The sequence below is a fragment of the Sitophilus oryzae genome, unplaced genomic scaffold, assembly GCF_002938485.1.
Source record: "Sitophilus oryzae breed Bouriz unplaced genomic scaffold, Soryzae_2.0 scaffold_535_pilon_pilon, whole genome shotgun sequence".
In the NCBI taxonomy this organism is placed as follows: domain Eukaryota; kingdom Metazoa; phylum Arthropoda; class Insecta; order Coleoptera; family Curculionidae; genus Sitophilus; species Sitophilus oryzae.
The window spans coordinates 1,487,519-1,506,079 of NW_022147124.1; positions in this window are offsets into that span (position 1 = coordinate 1,487,519).

Consider the following 18,561-nt stretch of genomic DNA (forward strand, 5'->3'; position numbering starts at 1 on the left):
TGAAATTTAATAAGTTAGCACTAATTAAATGATAATTATTATTTACAACAATATTTAAACGATAAAAACTTATCCCAATAAATATTTGGCACCGCCTTGAATTCATTTATTTTGTTTTACGTTGGCGGTGGAAACCATGCAAGCTTTTTCTTTGTCCTAAGTTGTTAATTAAAAAAATAATTAACATATAAAAAATATAGGTCCTAATAGCCTAAATTTTATCAAAATATATCAGCAGATCCGATGAGACCCGAATTATTATATGTTTTGGAACTTAATGATTTAATTAATTATTCCCTTTAATGCATCGATTGTGCGCATTATCCTACGCGCCAAGAAAAAATATTGCATTAGTCTAAATTTATTATTTATGTTATTCCGCTCTTTCACGTATAATTTGCCCCCAGCTTCTCATACGGAAAGAGTTAGATTAAAATAGCCCAACTGTACTTAACAACCCATGCCTTGACGCATATTCTTTTTTATAATAATATCGGCTTTCAGAGACTAAACATCCATATCCATAAAATAGTTGGCCCACACTAATAAGACCTCATTTCGGCCCTCGGACGGCCTTGCTCTATTCAGTTATCGACTTACGTGTTGACAAGTTGATTAGGCAGGTTATTGAACTCCATGTCGCCTCTAGCATGTCGTTCTTTCAAAGATGGGTCCCATATAAACGCGGCCAGAAGTATTTTCAATACTAAAATGGAAATATAGTTGAATAATCTTGCAGTCCTAAAAATCAAAACGCCTTTCCTGCAGATATATTTTGTAGGGACCAGTTAGACCTACTATAATATTGTAAAATCCCAACCGAGATCCCAACATTAAGAAATTGGCTTATCAAGTTTTTCCCCTGGACCCTTCAATGGTGAATTACAGCGTATTTTTTTCCTGTTTTAGTATATCAAAGAAACACAAGATTTATTTAGTTTAATGCTTCAGAATAGGTGATTATAAATATTGAATTATATATTATTATATTATTAAATTTGGAAAAGTATAAACAGGATTAACCATTTTAGAACAAGCAAAAACTTTCATGAAGAATGTGTTTTTCTCAAAAAGTTAATAATAAATAAGTGTTTTCTCTTGTAAACACGATCCGGGGGCATAGTGAATATATTCTTTTCAGTAAATTATTTTAATAAATTTAATTTTTTTATTAAATATATTTTTTTGTATTTCACACGTTGTGAAGATACCAGGTGTATTCTGTGCTTGAACCTAACAGAAACACACCTTCTTTTCTATTATCTTGCGCCAGTTGAAAAGTTTTGCTGATGCGGAAATGAACGCGATTAGTTTTTTTTTAAATGTATCCTATCTTTCAACAATTTTTGCTTCACAGAATATCTTGAAAGAAATATTACTGCTTGAAGATGTACGAGAGATATTAAAAATAATCTGAGTATACGTATGGTTAGCGATAACGCTTGTAAAAATTTAATCTTATGATCTCTTCCTTTTAAGTGGGTGCTCCAATAACAATTTTTATTGTTATAATAAAAAACACTTAAAGCTGACGATAAAAGACACTCATTATCTGAAATAATTATTAAACAAACATAAGCATTTTTTAGTAAAATGCGAAAACATAAAAATAGGTTTAAAAACATATTATGCCATAATCATGAACATTTGATCACGTTAATATGCATAACAAACTAAATAAATGATAACAGAATTAATATACGGAGCGAACAACAATGATTGAAGTAGCTAGCAAAGGTGGCGGATCCAGGATGCGGGAAAGAGGGGGGCTAGACCTACAACTTTACCCAAAGTACATAATCCAGGGTCGTTTGTCACAAAATAAATTAATAATATGGTATTACTTGACTGAAATCAGGGGGGGGGGGGTAGGGCTTGATGAAATCGACATATTTTTCAACGCTACTGTGTGGTGCCTTTAATTACATAATCTTTTTTATAAACACGATAAATCTTTAAAATCAAAATCCTTCTAAAAGCAAAAAACTTGAAACGAGACGATCAGTGATGATAACGTCCTTCTTAGGAGCCATACATGTTTTTAGTTTAAAAATAAACCATCTTAAGGAATTCGTATAGATGAATTGTTAATGTCAGATAAGGTTGTTGAGAGGCTTATAAAATGTTATCAGATACATAATATAGGAAGTAAAAATTTATTAAAAATATTTAAGTATAAGGTATGATCATATAAGTAGAAATTCAAACATTTTTTTTTTGGTGAAACGCATCATTTTGCACCGATTTCAATGGTTTCACTGGTCAGTTAAGTTTCAAAGGAGCTCAGAACATGCCTTGTTACCTACATAAGATTAGTGAATATTTCGGTAGGTATGCAGATGTCCATTCAAATGGTGAAATGTAGACAGGCTGGAGGCTGGATAGGAATAGACTGAAAGAGTTACAAGTTTCTAAAAAAATATTTATCGAAAAGTGTATTCTCGTAATTTATTATTTAAGAAATTCTTAGGACTTGTAGACAACTCGTTAAAATGGGACTTGCACATCAAAGCTTTATCAAAGAAACTAAGCGCTACTGTTTTGCGCTAAGATCAGTTTCTAACGATCTTAACTTCAACCTCTAGAATAGTCTATTATGCCCTTTTTCAGTCGCATCTTCGTTATGCTCTTCTATTCTGGGGTACTTGCTGCGCGACAAAATTTGATCGTATTTTCAAAAGAGAGCAGTTCGATATTTATTGGGACTGAACAGTATAATTCACTGCCAGAACGTCTTTAAAAATGTCAAAATACTGACTCTTCCTTCTTTATTTATTTTTGAATATGTTTGCTTAATCCGCAAATATATCTGTTATTCCCGAAAGGCCACCTGACAACTATCCACTTAGAAATACGGAGCACGATTTTTATCTGCCAACCCCGAGCTCAGAACTAGTTAAAGGCTCAATACTGTACAATGCCAAAAAAATGTACAATCATATCTGCCTTTGGATATCAAGTCGCTTACATTCTTTCCCGCATTTCGCAAAGCTCTGAAATCTCCAGTAAGTATGGAGAGAGCTATATATGCGGTAAAGGACTTTTTTTTGATGTTTAATCTTTAACAATTGTTAATTTTAAAATTTTGATCATCACACACACTGGTTAAAAGTCTAGTATTTAATATTTTATAATAACTATTAAGTGATTATAACCATTTACAATTTTAAAATTGTAAAATTTTTAATGATACGTTTTTTCTGTTCTGCAATGTCTGTTCTATTTGTGATTTTAATGACGTAAATTTTTTTGAATTGTATGACATTTTTTGTTATTTGTATATTTTCTGTGCTTTTATTTGTTTTTTAAATGCTTTGTCGATTAAGCTATTTTGGCTTTTTGTACAATAAAGCTTTATTTCTTAATTTATGTTTATTATTCTTTTAACTAAGACATTTAAATTTCACGTCGTTTTCTTTTAGAAATGCTTCTAGCTTTATTTTCGTATTATTTTTAAAAACTTATCTCGTACTTTAATTTTCGGCAATATATTTCCTTTACTCAATTATCAATTCTAATGCCAAATGATTACCTAGCTCTATGCTGCATAGCTTTTATATGGAACGAAGAATTAAAAGTATCAAAGGAATGCGTATTGGTTATAATAATAGTCAAAGATAAGGACATTCGCAGAATTATATAGATGTATTTAGATTGAAATCTAAAACAAGAAGGACTTTCTATAAATACATTTACTTCTATATATATATTTAGATAAGTTTAGCTGACATTTATTACTCACGTGATAAATTTTCCACAATTTTCCAATTTTGATCCAAGTTCCACAATTTTGTTGTGGAAAATTGAACTAATGCGACTCAGTCTTAAGAGTCCATTTCACTAGAAAATGACTCTTGAATTAAAGATAAAAGATCATACTAACGTATTGTAGCACATTTTTAAACAACTTCTTTTTTTTAAGATTTTGATGGTCGAACATCAACGAAATATTCCTTAAATTAGTTTGGACTAAATTTGCTCGAAAATAAAGACATAATTTAAAATTTCGTTACAATATGGAAATAGATTGTAGTTTTGTGATTACAGTGATATATAATTTATATGGTTTTGTAACACAGTTTTTTATGATTTCGAATATATACTTCGAACTTCGAATATTTATTACAGGAGATATGCAACTGATATGTCTCTAAAATAGATAATGTCTAATCAGAGCTCAAAAATATTTAAAAATCAGTCTTAAGTTTTCTTTATAATGAGTTAAGTCTTTTCTAAAAACACTTAAATCTTTAGTCTTAAATCTTTTAAAAGATTTAAGTCTTTTTTTATTGGCTTAATTCTTTTTCTGTTTAGGAATAAGGGATTAAATCACAAATCATTTTCAAAATTACTTATGTTTTAAGTCTTGAGTCAGGTTTCGAAAAATGACTTAAAATCAAATGACTTGTTTCATTAAAATGATTTAAATTAAAGTTTAAAAAAAAGACTTAAGTTTTTTGGGAGCTTGCACCTCGGTGTCATTGTGGCGGGTTCATTTCTTAAAAAAAAACTTCTGGGTTTTTCGACACTTTAATGAAATCTACATAATAAAAAGATGTATTTTGTAAACATTTCGAGACCAATTTGTCAGTAGTATTTTACTAATAAAACAAATGAAAGGACCAGGGGTAAAACATGATAAACATGATTTACTAATTTTACAGAAGAGCACTGGACCCCGGCTGGTGATTATCAGATTCTTTTCCTGTACTCTATATTTTTTACTAGAGATATATTATAGGTTTTAAAAACTTATTGCCCTGCAGAGTTTTGATGTAAAGTCGATCGTGTCTGCTGTGCTGGGCTCATCAGGGTGGTCTCTCAATTCGTCCAACTCTTCATCTTCAGCCGCCAGAGGGATAACTACAGGCAAGTCCAACTCCTCTTCATTGGATTCGTCAAGTGACACTTCAGTGACGTTGTCACAGGATTTCCCATTGCAGTATGCACAAATCATTGATCATTTTAATCCTGATTTTCTGCATCCGCAGGCTTTACCACAGTTGTTGGTTTGCATTTACAGGATAAAAATGCCAATAGGGATTTTGGAGCTGGATCTGTCAACGTTGTGACTGTAGTAATGCCTGTTATTGTTTTCTTCCAATCCCATTCTTCGGCATCTTTGGTACAACGCGACCAATGCTGAACCTGGTGGTAAGTTCGCAATGAATGCTGTCCAGCACGACAATTAATTATTCATAAATGAATTATTATTATATTAAACGAATTAATGATATGTCACTGCTTTATGACAAAATTGAAGAAACTAAACTAAAACTAGTTTTAGTGAACCCTAATCGACATTTGGTTTCGGAAAATCGACTATACATAATATATCATACTTTAAGCAAAATTGTAAAATTTCCAGGGATTTTGTGCCTAAACGGTTCATTTTCGCAAAAATTTCCATAGAATCTTTTTATAGGAAATTTTATTCTCTTTAATTTTTCTTTCTTCATTTTTTTACGAAAAACGCATAGTTTTCGAGATATTTACAAAATACCGATTTTGGGCGCCATCTTGGCAAGATGGCGGCGGCAAGTCTGGAGATGTGCATTTTATGGATTTTGGTTAGGGACCCGAAAACCTATATACCTGCTTTTTTCCAAGCAGGCCCCTTTTTTTGATCCCCAATGACTGAACTATACCAGTTAGACCTACTTTAATATAGTAAAACACAAAAAATAAAAAAATGGCGCTTATCATGTTTTTCCCCTGGGCCCTTAAAATATATCCAGTCGTCAGTACAAAAAAACACAAAGAACGACGAAAAAATTATTTAAAATATTTAAATACAAATATTTTAAATAGTTTTTTCTTTGTTCTTTGATATTTTTTCTTCTGACGACGGGAGGAGATACACTTCCTAAAACGTGAAGCATTTTGTGCATGTTAGGAAAATTTGTTTCATGCTTAAAATACCACAGTGATGTATATGTTACAGTGAAAGTCGGAAATTCAGTGATTGTTAACATTCACTAGGAAATGCTAACAATTACGTATTGGACCATGGAATGCCTTATTTTAAAGAAATTTGTCGACTATTACTAGTAATTTCTAATATTCACTAGTGAAAGTAACATTTACTAAAGATTGCCAGTAAAAGTTATTCTACAATATGATGATGAAAAACGGCGTCAGCTATGGCTATGAAATGAAAATCATTGTCATTTTTTATGTAAAATTATATGAGGGATGTCTGGACACCGTTTTTTTCGATCATACGGTATTTTACAGGGTGAGTGTGATGAGGAAGAGCGTTAGTGGAAGTTAGAACGAATAAAACTTCTAAGAATATTGGATCATCTCAATATTCAAGCTGATCCACATATCTTAAAATTATAATTTACTTCTTTAGCATATTTATTAAAAATTATAGAAAATAACGACACATTATAACCTTATAAGTATTAAAAACATAATAAATTTTTCACAGAAAATTTCTTCCATTTGGGGAAAATTCGGCACAGCACATTTTGCAACGATAAAAAAACAATTATACATAACCAAAAAAAAAAAACAAAGCGAATTTACGCCAGATGTCTGTCAACGTTGCCAATATTTAACCCAATTTAACGTTATCCTTATATTGCCTATTATTCTACTTATCCGTATTTATCCTAATATGTTACAACATGCAACCGCGCTAACTGAACCTTTCAAACTCACTGCTATCGTCCAGGGAATGCTTAGAATTCACTAGTAAAAGTTGGTTTCAAAAATAACTGTTGAACTTTTACTAGCGTAGTCTTAGCAAATCAGTGAATGTGAGCTTTTATCTACTAGTAATTGTTAACAATTACTGATTTCCGACTTTTACTGTAAGATTTACAAAAAATAAATTGTTTATTTTGTAGATTTCCTTCTAGTGACGAAAGGCCCAGAAGCCTTTTCAAGAAATGCCTCTAAACGTATAACTTCAAACAATAATTGCTTTATGATATTCAACCATCAAATGTCCTTTTTAAGCCCGATGTGCGTTATTGCTAATGGTGAACAAAATAAGCCACGCGTCCCATTGTTTAACAAAATATTTACGTCTCCCGTTCGTCTAACGACTTAATTCGAAACGAATCACGTTATAAAGTAATTTGACGGGTCTTAGCCGTCAAACGGGGGCTCGCAGCGCATTAATATTTCGGCCACGCGACCTGCACGCGCCTACGTCTCGCCCATTCTTTTGACAGCTCTATTTAGGACGGACGATATGACATATTTGACACTATCAGTGTCGGCTTTAATATCGAACCTAAAACACCACTCCACAGTCTCGTATCGACGAGAGGATGCTATAGAAACACTTTAATAGTTGATTGAGGAAAAGGGGACGAAGCTTTGATGGCAGTTCGATTGGATTTCAGGCGGTGTCTTTATTAAAACGACTTTGAAGCTGCTATATTTATTAAATGACGAGAGCGAATGTCGTGAGTGATATTGGAGGTTGTAGAGGCAGGGATATACAGGGTGCTACAAATTCGAGGTACGAGCATTGGTATCTCGGAAACCGTAATAAATACGAAGATGGTTAAATTGGGGCAAAGTTGCTCCTTGGGATGCTCGCCAAGATGCCATCAAAAAAGTTTTAAAAATTTCAAGGATTGCTGAGTTTTTTTGAAAAAAATGGATTTTTTTGCTCTACATGTTTGAAGGGGTTACCACCTTCCCTAATGCAGAAATGTATTTTTCGTTCAATCTTATTTATAGCTATTTGAATTGCTCTTATCATTGTTAAGTTTGAAAGCTTATCAAGATTGTAACGATGAACAGATTTAATATTTAAAAAAAGCAGATTGAAACCGGACTTGAAATTAGTTTAAATAAATTGTGTTCAAATTATGTTCAAATCTGTTGGCTCGATTTTCCTTATTCAATATTAATTAGCGCTGATCAATATTGTTACGATGAATATAATCAGATTAAATAATTTAAAAAAACAGAGTCGGATTTGAAATTATTAATTTAAATATTAATTAAATAGTCTTCTTATTGTTAAGGTACCCAAATCAAAACAAAAATTAAGTGGGGCATATCATTGTACTCAGGAGACCGAGTGCTTTCAAAGGCTCAAATAAAAATTGCAGGTCCGTATTTAAAAAAATTAAGTGGGCATCTGTATCTCACAAATTATCAGCTAATTTGAAAATCTAAAAATACTATCAGATAGCCCTAATAAAGTGGTTATGAGAATGTGCAATTAGTTTTTTGATTTTCTAAAACGTAACGACAGGAAAAAATAAAATAGATTTTCAAATAAATCCGTTTTTTCCAAAAAACTCAGTAATCCTTGAAAATTTTAAAACTTTTTTGATAGCATCTTGGTGAACATCCTAAAGCGCAACTTTGCCCCAATTTAACCATGCTCGTATCTATTACGGTTACCGAGATACCAATGCTCGTACCTCGAATTTGTAGCACCCTGTATTCACCGCTAATACTAAACTAATTATTATTAACTAGCTTGGAAGTCTGGAGTGATTCATTTTAGACTCCACTTTGTTAAAAATTTTATCAAAGCCTAATCCTAATGATATTTGGCCTTATACAGAGTGATTCAGGGCCATGGCGCGTTAGACGTTTATGGAGAACCGGTGATAGGATTTTTTGGAAAATTGGGATTTCTCATAAAGGCATCTGCTGCATCTGTCAAAAAAAAATCAAAACCCAAATAAAATTGCGATATATCATGTTTCTATACCTATACCTTCTGGTTTCTTCAGTAAGATATAGATATAGAATTAATATCGTTTAAATTACTTTAAAAGGTAATAATAATATTATAATTTTTCGTTTAAAGAAAATCGTTGCCATGACAAATATTCAAACTTGATAAGTATCAATTAGAGATTTCTAAAATTGTCATGGTAACGGAATTCTTGAAATGAAACTACGAGCTCTAACAACTATATGTTGGGAAGTAATAGATTTAAATTAAATTTTCGCTTAAAGGTATTGTGACTATAAAAAAAATAAACCTAGATTGTTCTGGATTTCTATTTTGATCGATATTATTAATTTCTTTTGTGACAATTTCAATTTATACCAGATTTTCTAATTTATAAATTTCTTCCTGGGAGGGGTAATTACCCCCATTACCCCTCCCGTATATGCGCCCCTGGGACAAGGTCTTTTTTGCAATAAAAATAGTACTTTGTTAAAACGACTTAATTTATTTTGTTTATTATTCTAAATTCAAACATTACAATATGATATAGACACTTTTACTATACTTTTATAACTTTGCAAACAAATCACTTTTGATAATAGCTTATTTTGCCAAAATCAAGCCAAATTTGCTGACAGCTATATATTGGGACAGCACAACAAGAAATTTGTTTAATACGAAGTTACATCAACTTTCGCATTAACAACTGCCTGAACTCTTAATGGCATTGTATTTACCAAAGATTGGATTGAGGAGAAAAATTATCCCAAATTTCGTGCAGTTTTGTCCGCAAATCAAAAATTGTTCGTTGAGGATGGTTTCTTAAATATTGCTTCATTTTATGCCACACAGTTTCTATAACATTGAGGTCCGGACTACTTGCAGGATAGGATAGAACTTTTATATTATTATTACCGAACCAATTTTTAGTTGATTTTGCTGAATGGCACGATGCTCCATCTTGTTGAAAAATATAGTTTTCGTTTGGAAACAATTCTTGAGCACTAGGCAAAAGTGATGTCTCAAGTATATATTGATATTTTTGGGCGTTAACAGTGCCACCTATAAAATTTAATTTGCCCAAACCTCTTGCTGACATGCAACCCCAAAAAATAATAACCTTAGGAAATTTAACAACCCTCTTTAAGCAATCTTTATGAAAGGCTTCTGCTCTATTTCGTATTATTCTTTTTCGACTCATCATCGCTAAATATGACTTTATTCCAATCATTTTGTGTCCACGATCATTTAGATTTTGCCCAATTGTAACAATTTTTCTTTTGAATCTCTGTCAGTAGCGGTTTTTCTTTGGCCTAAATAAGAATTTGTATCAATAATCTTCAGGTAATTGATTATCCACACAAAATAAAGTTTACCTTGTAAAACCCCAGACCGCATTTATGGATATATTTTCGGCAACATTCTCTTGATATAGTTATAGATCGAGTTACAGTATTCCATTTAACTGTTACTTCGCGAATGAAAATGCAAATTTTTACTAAATTTCGTAAATCTCTCTGAGATACAACTTTTGGCCTTCCCGAATTTTTACCTCTAACGCCTACACTGGCAGATTCACCGTATTTTTTTTATTATATAAAGACCGTGGTTTTTGGATTACTTAAATCATCAGAAATTTTTCGAATTGTTTTTCCCGTACTGTATTGACGAATGATAATTTCGCGTAGTTTTTGATTTGTAGCTTTGCCACGGACTATTACTTTGGATTAAATTAACAAAATTGAAAATTAAAAAAAATAAAATTACTTACAGTAAGTCTCACTACTCAAAGTATCGAATCACTTACAAGCTGTCAATGCTGAAGTAAACAGTTTGCAACATTTGTGACGTTTATAGCTAAGCCGCCTATGATAATATTAATTATTTAAAAATACTTGTCCCAACATTTAGTTGTCAGGCAAATTTGTCCTTTTATGAACAAAATCCGCTACTGTAAATATGGATTGATTTATAAATGCATAAAAATATTGTCAAGTTGTTTAGGATATATGGCTATGTTTATATTTAAACAATTAAACATATATTTTTCAGTCATTTTGAAAAACCAGTGCAATAACTCCAAAATATGACCTTGTCCCAACATATAGTTGTTAGGGCCCGTATAATAGAATTATTAATTTAAATTTAAATTTAAATAGCTCTAGCGTTTAGGTATAGGAATATGATATCGAAAAAATGAATTTGAAAATGCTTTAAAAGCCTGTCTCCTTTTGATACCTACGATTTTATACGTGTAACGAGGCTTCTGTTGCGTAGCTAGATATTCTGTGCTAACTAGGGATGTTCGGTCCTAAGATAAAGGCGATACCGATACTGGAATATGTCAAATGTACCGGCCCTGGTACCGGTATACCGGAAGACCGAACATGAAGTCCTAACATTTAAAATTTGAATATTTTCTGTAATAGATCCCCATTTTATCAAAATTTGGTAAAAGAAAGAATATCATTTATTCCTAAATTTACAAAAATAAAACGCCAGTTATGATTGGCAAAATTGATAAAATTTTCATAGGTACTTTTAAAATCCACTTAAATTATTTTTTTCTTATATTTAAAGATTTTATTTAACATACTTTAGCCCGGAACACTGTAAATTCTTGAACATTCTAGAATGAAACTGATTATAATTTAGAAAAAATAAATAATATCCTTTAAAAAATAATTTATTTCTGGTTCAGTAATAGTACTTTTTCATTAAAGTCAATTATAATTATGTGCTTATTTTATAATAATATGTAATTAACTAACCTTTAAGCTTTTTTATTTTTTAATATTAGGTAGATAGGTATGTAAATGTATAAAAATTATTATTTATTTTTGGAATATATTCAGTAGTAAGAAGTAAGTCCTTTTCTTTAATTATGCTTTTTTATTAGTTTTATATGATGTAAAAACTACTTATGTATAAGTGTTTAATAAATAATTAGCTAGTTTAGTGTCAATAGAGATAATTTCATTAGTAAATATTTTAATTGTTTTTTACTGATTAATTAAATATAAACAAAACAAAAGTCAATATTTTTTAATTCTGTTTCGTGTCGATTGTTGACTGAATTGGAGCCAGAAATGGCTCAAAGCGAAATAAGTAAATTACCAACAGATATTCAGGTTGAGGCGACAAACGCCATATCCAAACTACTTCCATTTAAATCCCGAATAACTTATGAAAAGGAATAAAAACATTTTCAAAAATGGAAGCAATTAAAAAACGTGCGAGAAGAAATAAAGTTTTTAACCTATCCTCGCTGTTAAAGTATCATTTGATCTGCCCTTGTTTTTTTTTGTTATTTTTTCTTTTTTATCTACTATTTTTGATAGATATAAGGCAATTTTAACAGTTGCTATGGAAAAAATAACCTTATTTAATTAAAATCATCAATATTTAGAACTTTTGTTTTGAAAACACAACCTAAAATTTAATCTCCCAGAGTTTCTGTTTTATTTTATCTAAATATTAAATTTAAACACAAATCGAGTTTAAATGCCTGGAACTCTCAAAATGGCAATAGCTTCGGCTCAAAAAAAGATCAAAAACTGGAAAATAAACATATTCACTCATCTTAAATATGAAATATTAAATTAGTCGTCAAAAACGACCTTCCAGGCATAATAATATAATAATTTTGCTTTTTCCTTTGAGTTCCAACCTTTGAGGTCACGTTAGGCCTTTCCGATCTAATTAGTTTAGACAGAAAAAGATGGTAGGACAGAAAGAGGAAGAAATTATAACCGAAATTTAAAATAACAAACTTTTTTGTAAAACATTATTAGCTTGCAAGATATAATTATCGGAACAAATTTTGCAAATACTAAGTCAGAGAGATATTATTTATATTGCAGGGTATCTCAAAGCGGGTATATCTTGGGGATATATCTCTATAAGGGAGAATGTTAAAAGTTGATATATGATATGTCATTCTATTCAGACTGTCATTTTCCATCACATAAAGTATAAAATACTGAATAGAATGACATATCATATGTCAACTTTTGAAATTTTCGCTTAATAAAAAAATCGTTTTTAAATTTCAATCTAGAGTGGCATGGCTATGTTAAAAACACTAATTTTTAATCAGGGAGCCTTGGAAAAATATATTTGATCATCTAATGTTTTTAGTGTCATGTCCTGACCGGTTAAAAGATGCTCAAATCGTATTTTTAATTATATCTCAATTTTTTTCAAATGGAACGAGGATCTTGGACATCGGAAAATGTGATAGTTTAACATTAGCAAAAAATATGACGTTAATCAAAATCAATAATAATCATCTATCAAAGAATTAAATCGAAATGATATTACCATAGAAACTTAGAAACGCCTTTTGATTTTTAGAACTTGGACTATAATTTGACTATATTTTCATGTTTTTTAATTTTCCCTAAAACGGTACGGAAGTTTGTAAAAGTTTAAACGAGATTAACCATTTTAGAACAAGCATTTTTTTTATGGAGAATGGATTTTTCTCAAAATGTCAATAATATTTTTTTCCTTTTGTAAAGACAATCCGGGGACAACTGTATAGAAAAGAGATTGTATTTTCCGAAATTTTGAATATCAGGCTTTCGTTACAAATGAAACTTTTGACGTCGCAATACAAATCGTGGGGCAGATTTGGCAAATAATAAGTCAGCCTCGGAAAGTTCCGCACCAGAATTTAAATTTGAAATACGGAAGGAGCTAAAATAAATTTGGAATAAATCTAGCCTCACTGAATGAATATTTAACGGTAAATATATTTAAATATTTAACATCATTTAACTTTTCAACTTTTGCAAACTCCATCTTTTTTATTTTATTAAAAAACCATATTCCAATATGGCCAAGTGAAAATTTTTTAGGGTTCCGTACCTCAAAAGGTAAAAGCGAAATCCTAAAATAGTATATTGTTTTATTAGTAGTAAAAACGATATAATGTGACGATGTACGTTTGACATACAGGCGAGCCACAAAAAGCTATTTTTACTACGAATAGAACATGCTATTTTTTTGAAACGCCGCAAATAATTTTTTAAACAATTTAAAACGTTCCAAATACATATGAAAAGATTTAAAACTAACACCTTGTATGTAATTATACAGGGTGGTTCGAACTGTAAGTAAAAAAGTTCGTATCAATATATGTCCTAAAATGCTTACTTTCGGAGATACAGGTGTAGAAATTTCATTTTTATTTCGATTTTTTCCACATAATTTCTGAAGTAACGTCAATAATATCTGGATTAAAATTGGTGTCTGGGAGTTTTTTGACATGAGAAATTTGATTTTAATTTTTCCTATTTGTGGGGGGCACCTACATGTTTTTTAATTGTTTTGAAGAGTAATAACATTTCGCCTGTACCTGTATAAACCACCGAGTAAAAAAATATACATCTCCGTGACATTTTACGTAAAAAATGTCTCTTGCTAAAAATCTCTACGGGCAACCGTTCTCAAGATATTTAGAATGGAAGTAGTCAATACATGTCATTATTAACGAAAAATAAACACGTTGAGTAGATAGTTATTTCACTGAAATAATAAATTTGAGAAATTTTATTTTTTTTACATTAATCATAAATTTTTCTGGGAAAAAATGATGATAAACAGTTTCTGTCAAATAATGTCTATACCTATGTGGGGGATTCATCTCTCCAAAAAAATCCTTTATGGCTTTTTCGCCACTGCACTGCAAGGAATCTACAAAATAAAATAGTTATTTTTTGTAAACACTTCTGCGTTAAACCTAAACGGACACTGCTTGTCAGAAGTTATGTTTACAGTTATATGAAGACTTGAAGTAAGTAATGTTCTAAGTGCCAAAATCATTATTTCGAGATAAACAACATTTTTGGTTATATAACCAACGTTTAAGAACGGGCGATCTCTCTGTTAAGAATTTTTTTTTTCAACACAATTTAATAGCTGTGGCACTTAGCTCTTTATATATGTTGTTGGTTATGGAACTTAGGACATTTTACAAATAAAACATGACAAACCGATTTTTTGGCACTTAAAGAACATTATTTACTTCAAGTCTTCATATAAATTTGCCTAACAAAGAAAAAAATGCTTAACGTTTCGGAAAGTTTATCTCTTTCCGTCGTCGGAAGCAACAAAAATAATACAAAGAATAAAGAAAAAAACTATTTAAAATATTTAAATTCAATTATTCGAGAACACTTTACTTTTTTAAAACAGATACGTCTACAAGAAACCGTTGACGTTGAACTTTTGACAGAAAAACATTTCAAATTTATGATTTCAGTCTAATAGTGTGACCAACGGATCTGTAGCTACGGGGTATCGCAGGGGAACGCAGTTGTAAACAAAACACGCCCAATTTCATTCATAAAATAGGCATGGGCGTACTCTGTTATATGAAAATAATGTGTATCATAAATATAATATTCAGATTAATAATTTTTACTAATCTAAAATCTAAATAATTTAATAATCGTTACTGTTGAGTTAGCAGATAAACACTAAAAGCTTTTATTAAAGCTCCCTTAAATATTTTGAATCATTTTATTATTGTGTTGTTAATATAATAGAAGAAATAATTACAGCTGGGGGTTGGAACCTTTGGTGTTACACAGCAAAATAAAAAACGAAATCAGTACAATACACCAAAACACTTTTAATTTTACACTGGACGCACGTTTCGCTAACCATGTCTGCCATCAGCAGATGATAAAGACTGAGTCTTGACGTATATTTATTTATATATCTATACTAACTATATTTTTTTCTATAATACATAATTTTAGATATAACTATTTCCAGCAAAAAAAATTTTGCAACCAAACTTTGGAAGCGCAAACAAAACATAATTTTACTCATCAGTAGATCCAATATTGCCTATTACACCAGATATGGTATCGCTCCGCCAGCACTTTTTAAAGGTTAGGTCATTGTCTACCCATATGTATCATCCAAATAGATAATACTTGGCTATATCTTCGAATTTCGCGTATATATTTATATCTCTCTCTGCAATATAATGGGCCACTCCACTAATATTTATCTGTTATTTTGACATTTACGCCAAAAAAAATCATTTGATTTTAATACCCTCCTAAGCGTTTTCCTGCCAAAGGAAAATTCGATTCTTCCTGCAATTTTTGCAAAAACTTTCTAATTGTGGGGACGAGTTTGAATTCGAGATAAAATCTATTTATCAAATTCCTGACCACTTGGAAAAAGTCGTCGAGCTTTTCAACAGCAGTTTCACGTGGTCGTTTCTTTCCAGAGCTGGATATCATTTTATCGGGGTTAGTTTCCAGCCTTTTTTTATCTTCTGTGTGAATTTTTTTATAGCCGATACGCTAACTCCGGTATAAAGAGATATCCTCGTAGATATCCGCTCAAGTTTACGTTTAAGCGGCAACTTAAGCGAACTCTCTGTAGCTTCTTCGTCGCAAACCCTATTATGAACACAAGGAAATAAACCAAATGAGATTTCATCCACGTTTATTTATATTTATTTTAGTTTAGCTAAAATATTTAGGTAAAATGTGGGGGGCTTTTCATTTTAGCCAATATTTAATTTTAATATTCTAATAATTATATTATAATTATTCTACTTACCTATATAAATTAGCTATTATTTCTCTTGTCTGGCTATGTAGCGTCTTACCCTTAACAAATTTATTCATTTTAAAACACCAATATACTATCAAACTTGATATTAATAATTAAAAACTACGAACGAAAAACATTATAACAAGATAACAAAACAATAAAACACAACTTAACTATCAAATATAGGAATAAAGTTTAGGATAACCGGTATAAAATAATGAAATAAAGTAATAATGATCAAAAGAATGACACCGCCACTGGATATTTCAATAGTATTCAATATTCCTACTCTTTTCAGAAGAGACCGTGAAGTTGGGGATAAAGCAAGCGAATAGGAAAGGCGTAAAAGCCATGGCAACCGCGTGGTAACAAATCCTGTGACGTACTCTCGCCAATCATATTCGATGAATAGGCGGCCATGCGCGGCGATGCCGGTTTGCCAATGATATCCATGAAACATCTTCAACTTTCATAATAAGCAGGTTATACAGAATGAAAGAAATAAGTTATTAAATAAAACATATCGAACAATATGAACTACTTATCGATACTAATATCGATTTTTTTTTCTCGCATTCCTTCCGTAGCTTCAGATCCGCTGGTCAAACAGTAACTATTTAGCCAAGATCGAGGCCAAGATGTTTAATTGAAGAGTGAAGGTAAGTGTCAATTTTAATTAATTAAGCAACAATTTAATATTAATATTAAATTGTTGCATTATGAAACGTAATAAATATCATGCTGCATGTCCTAACAAAAGTTACAATTACCAAGCGAAAGCGTCTATTTTTTATGTATATTATATGTATTTTAAAAGATATTTTTAAAATTTATTAGTTTCAGTTCTACTGTGTTTTTTTATTTATCTCGAAAAAATAATTTTGGCACTTATCCTCTTTCGTATTTCCATTCTTTTTTATTGTAGAAAACGTCGTAAATGTATGTTTTTTACTAAGTAGTTTTATACAGGTACGAACAAAAAGTTATTAGTCTTCAAATCAGTTAAAAGATATGTAGGTGGCCCCCTCTACAAGTAGGAGTCATATTGCCATCAAAATTAAATTTCTCATGTGAAAAAACTCCCAGACATCAATCTTCATCCAAATATTGAGCGTTTTGGGACATACATTTATACAAACATTTTTAATTATTTTTATCTGCAAAATATGCTGCCGAAGTTTCCGGAATATAGTTCGAACCACCCTGTATATCGAGAAACTATAGATACGTTCGTTCAATTTGACACTTTATGTCAGTTTAATAATATATTGTCGTACTTTTGTGCTTAGGCGTAAAAGTGTTTTACTTTTATGCCTGGGCGTTAAAATGACTTTTTTATATGGTCAATCACGTCGCAAAAATTAATACTTCTGTGACGTTTAAAAAAAAATTTATATATATATATATATATATATATATTAGGATTGGCATACACCGCACCGGCTAAGAAAAATATTTTTTTTAAATAAGATCAAATAAGGCCAACTTGAGTGTGTATGACACGTATATAGTACTATTCTTTTAAAAGTTCCTCAATATGGCCGACCTAGTTACGAAAATTGGTATTTTTTTTTTAATGAAAAATAAGTTGGCGTTAGCGAATTCAGAAATTGATTTACTCTTTGGTTAACAATAATATTTTTCAGGATTGTCAAGTTGACGTTAAAGTTAGGTTATTAGGTGGTTGTCATAAATAAAAACATAGATTATTGAAATTATTTAATAAGAATAAAGGTATGTTACCGCAGATCCGAAGAGATTTTACTTAAAGGTATTTTATAAACTTTCTCAGTCAGAATATTAACTCCCCCTGTTTCTTATATTTCAGTTAAAGGGACATAAGAACTATAGGAAGTGAATTTTTGTTTTCATGTTTTGATGATATCTGAGAGTTCCTAGAATTATCAAGATTATTGAATAAAAATAGTTGTTTAATAAGTGAAATTAATAGAAGACTTGGAAATAGGATGATGCTTTTCATGTTATAGTTGATAGATCACCCCATTTCTCTTAATTTGTTTTTATTTCAGTACAGTTAATCACAAATTGAATTGATGTGTGCAAAAACAGCTATATATACTCAAACATTTTATTTAAATAGTTCTTTTATATACTGTTAAACTGTATCAACTACAAAGTATTTAGCAAAAAATTATAAGGTAATAAATTTTGTAGATATAATTTATGAAAATTTATAATATATAAAGATTAGAACACAATCCTCTGAAGGAAAAAGAAATACTCAAAAACTCATTACATATACTTTATTAAAAATAACAACATACAAAAACATCCATGCAAACTGTAATAATCAG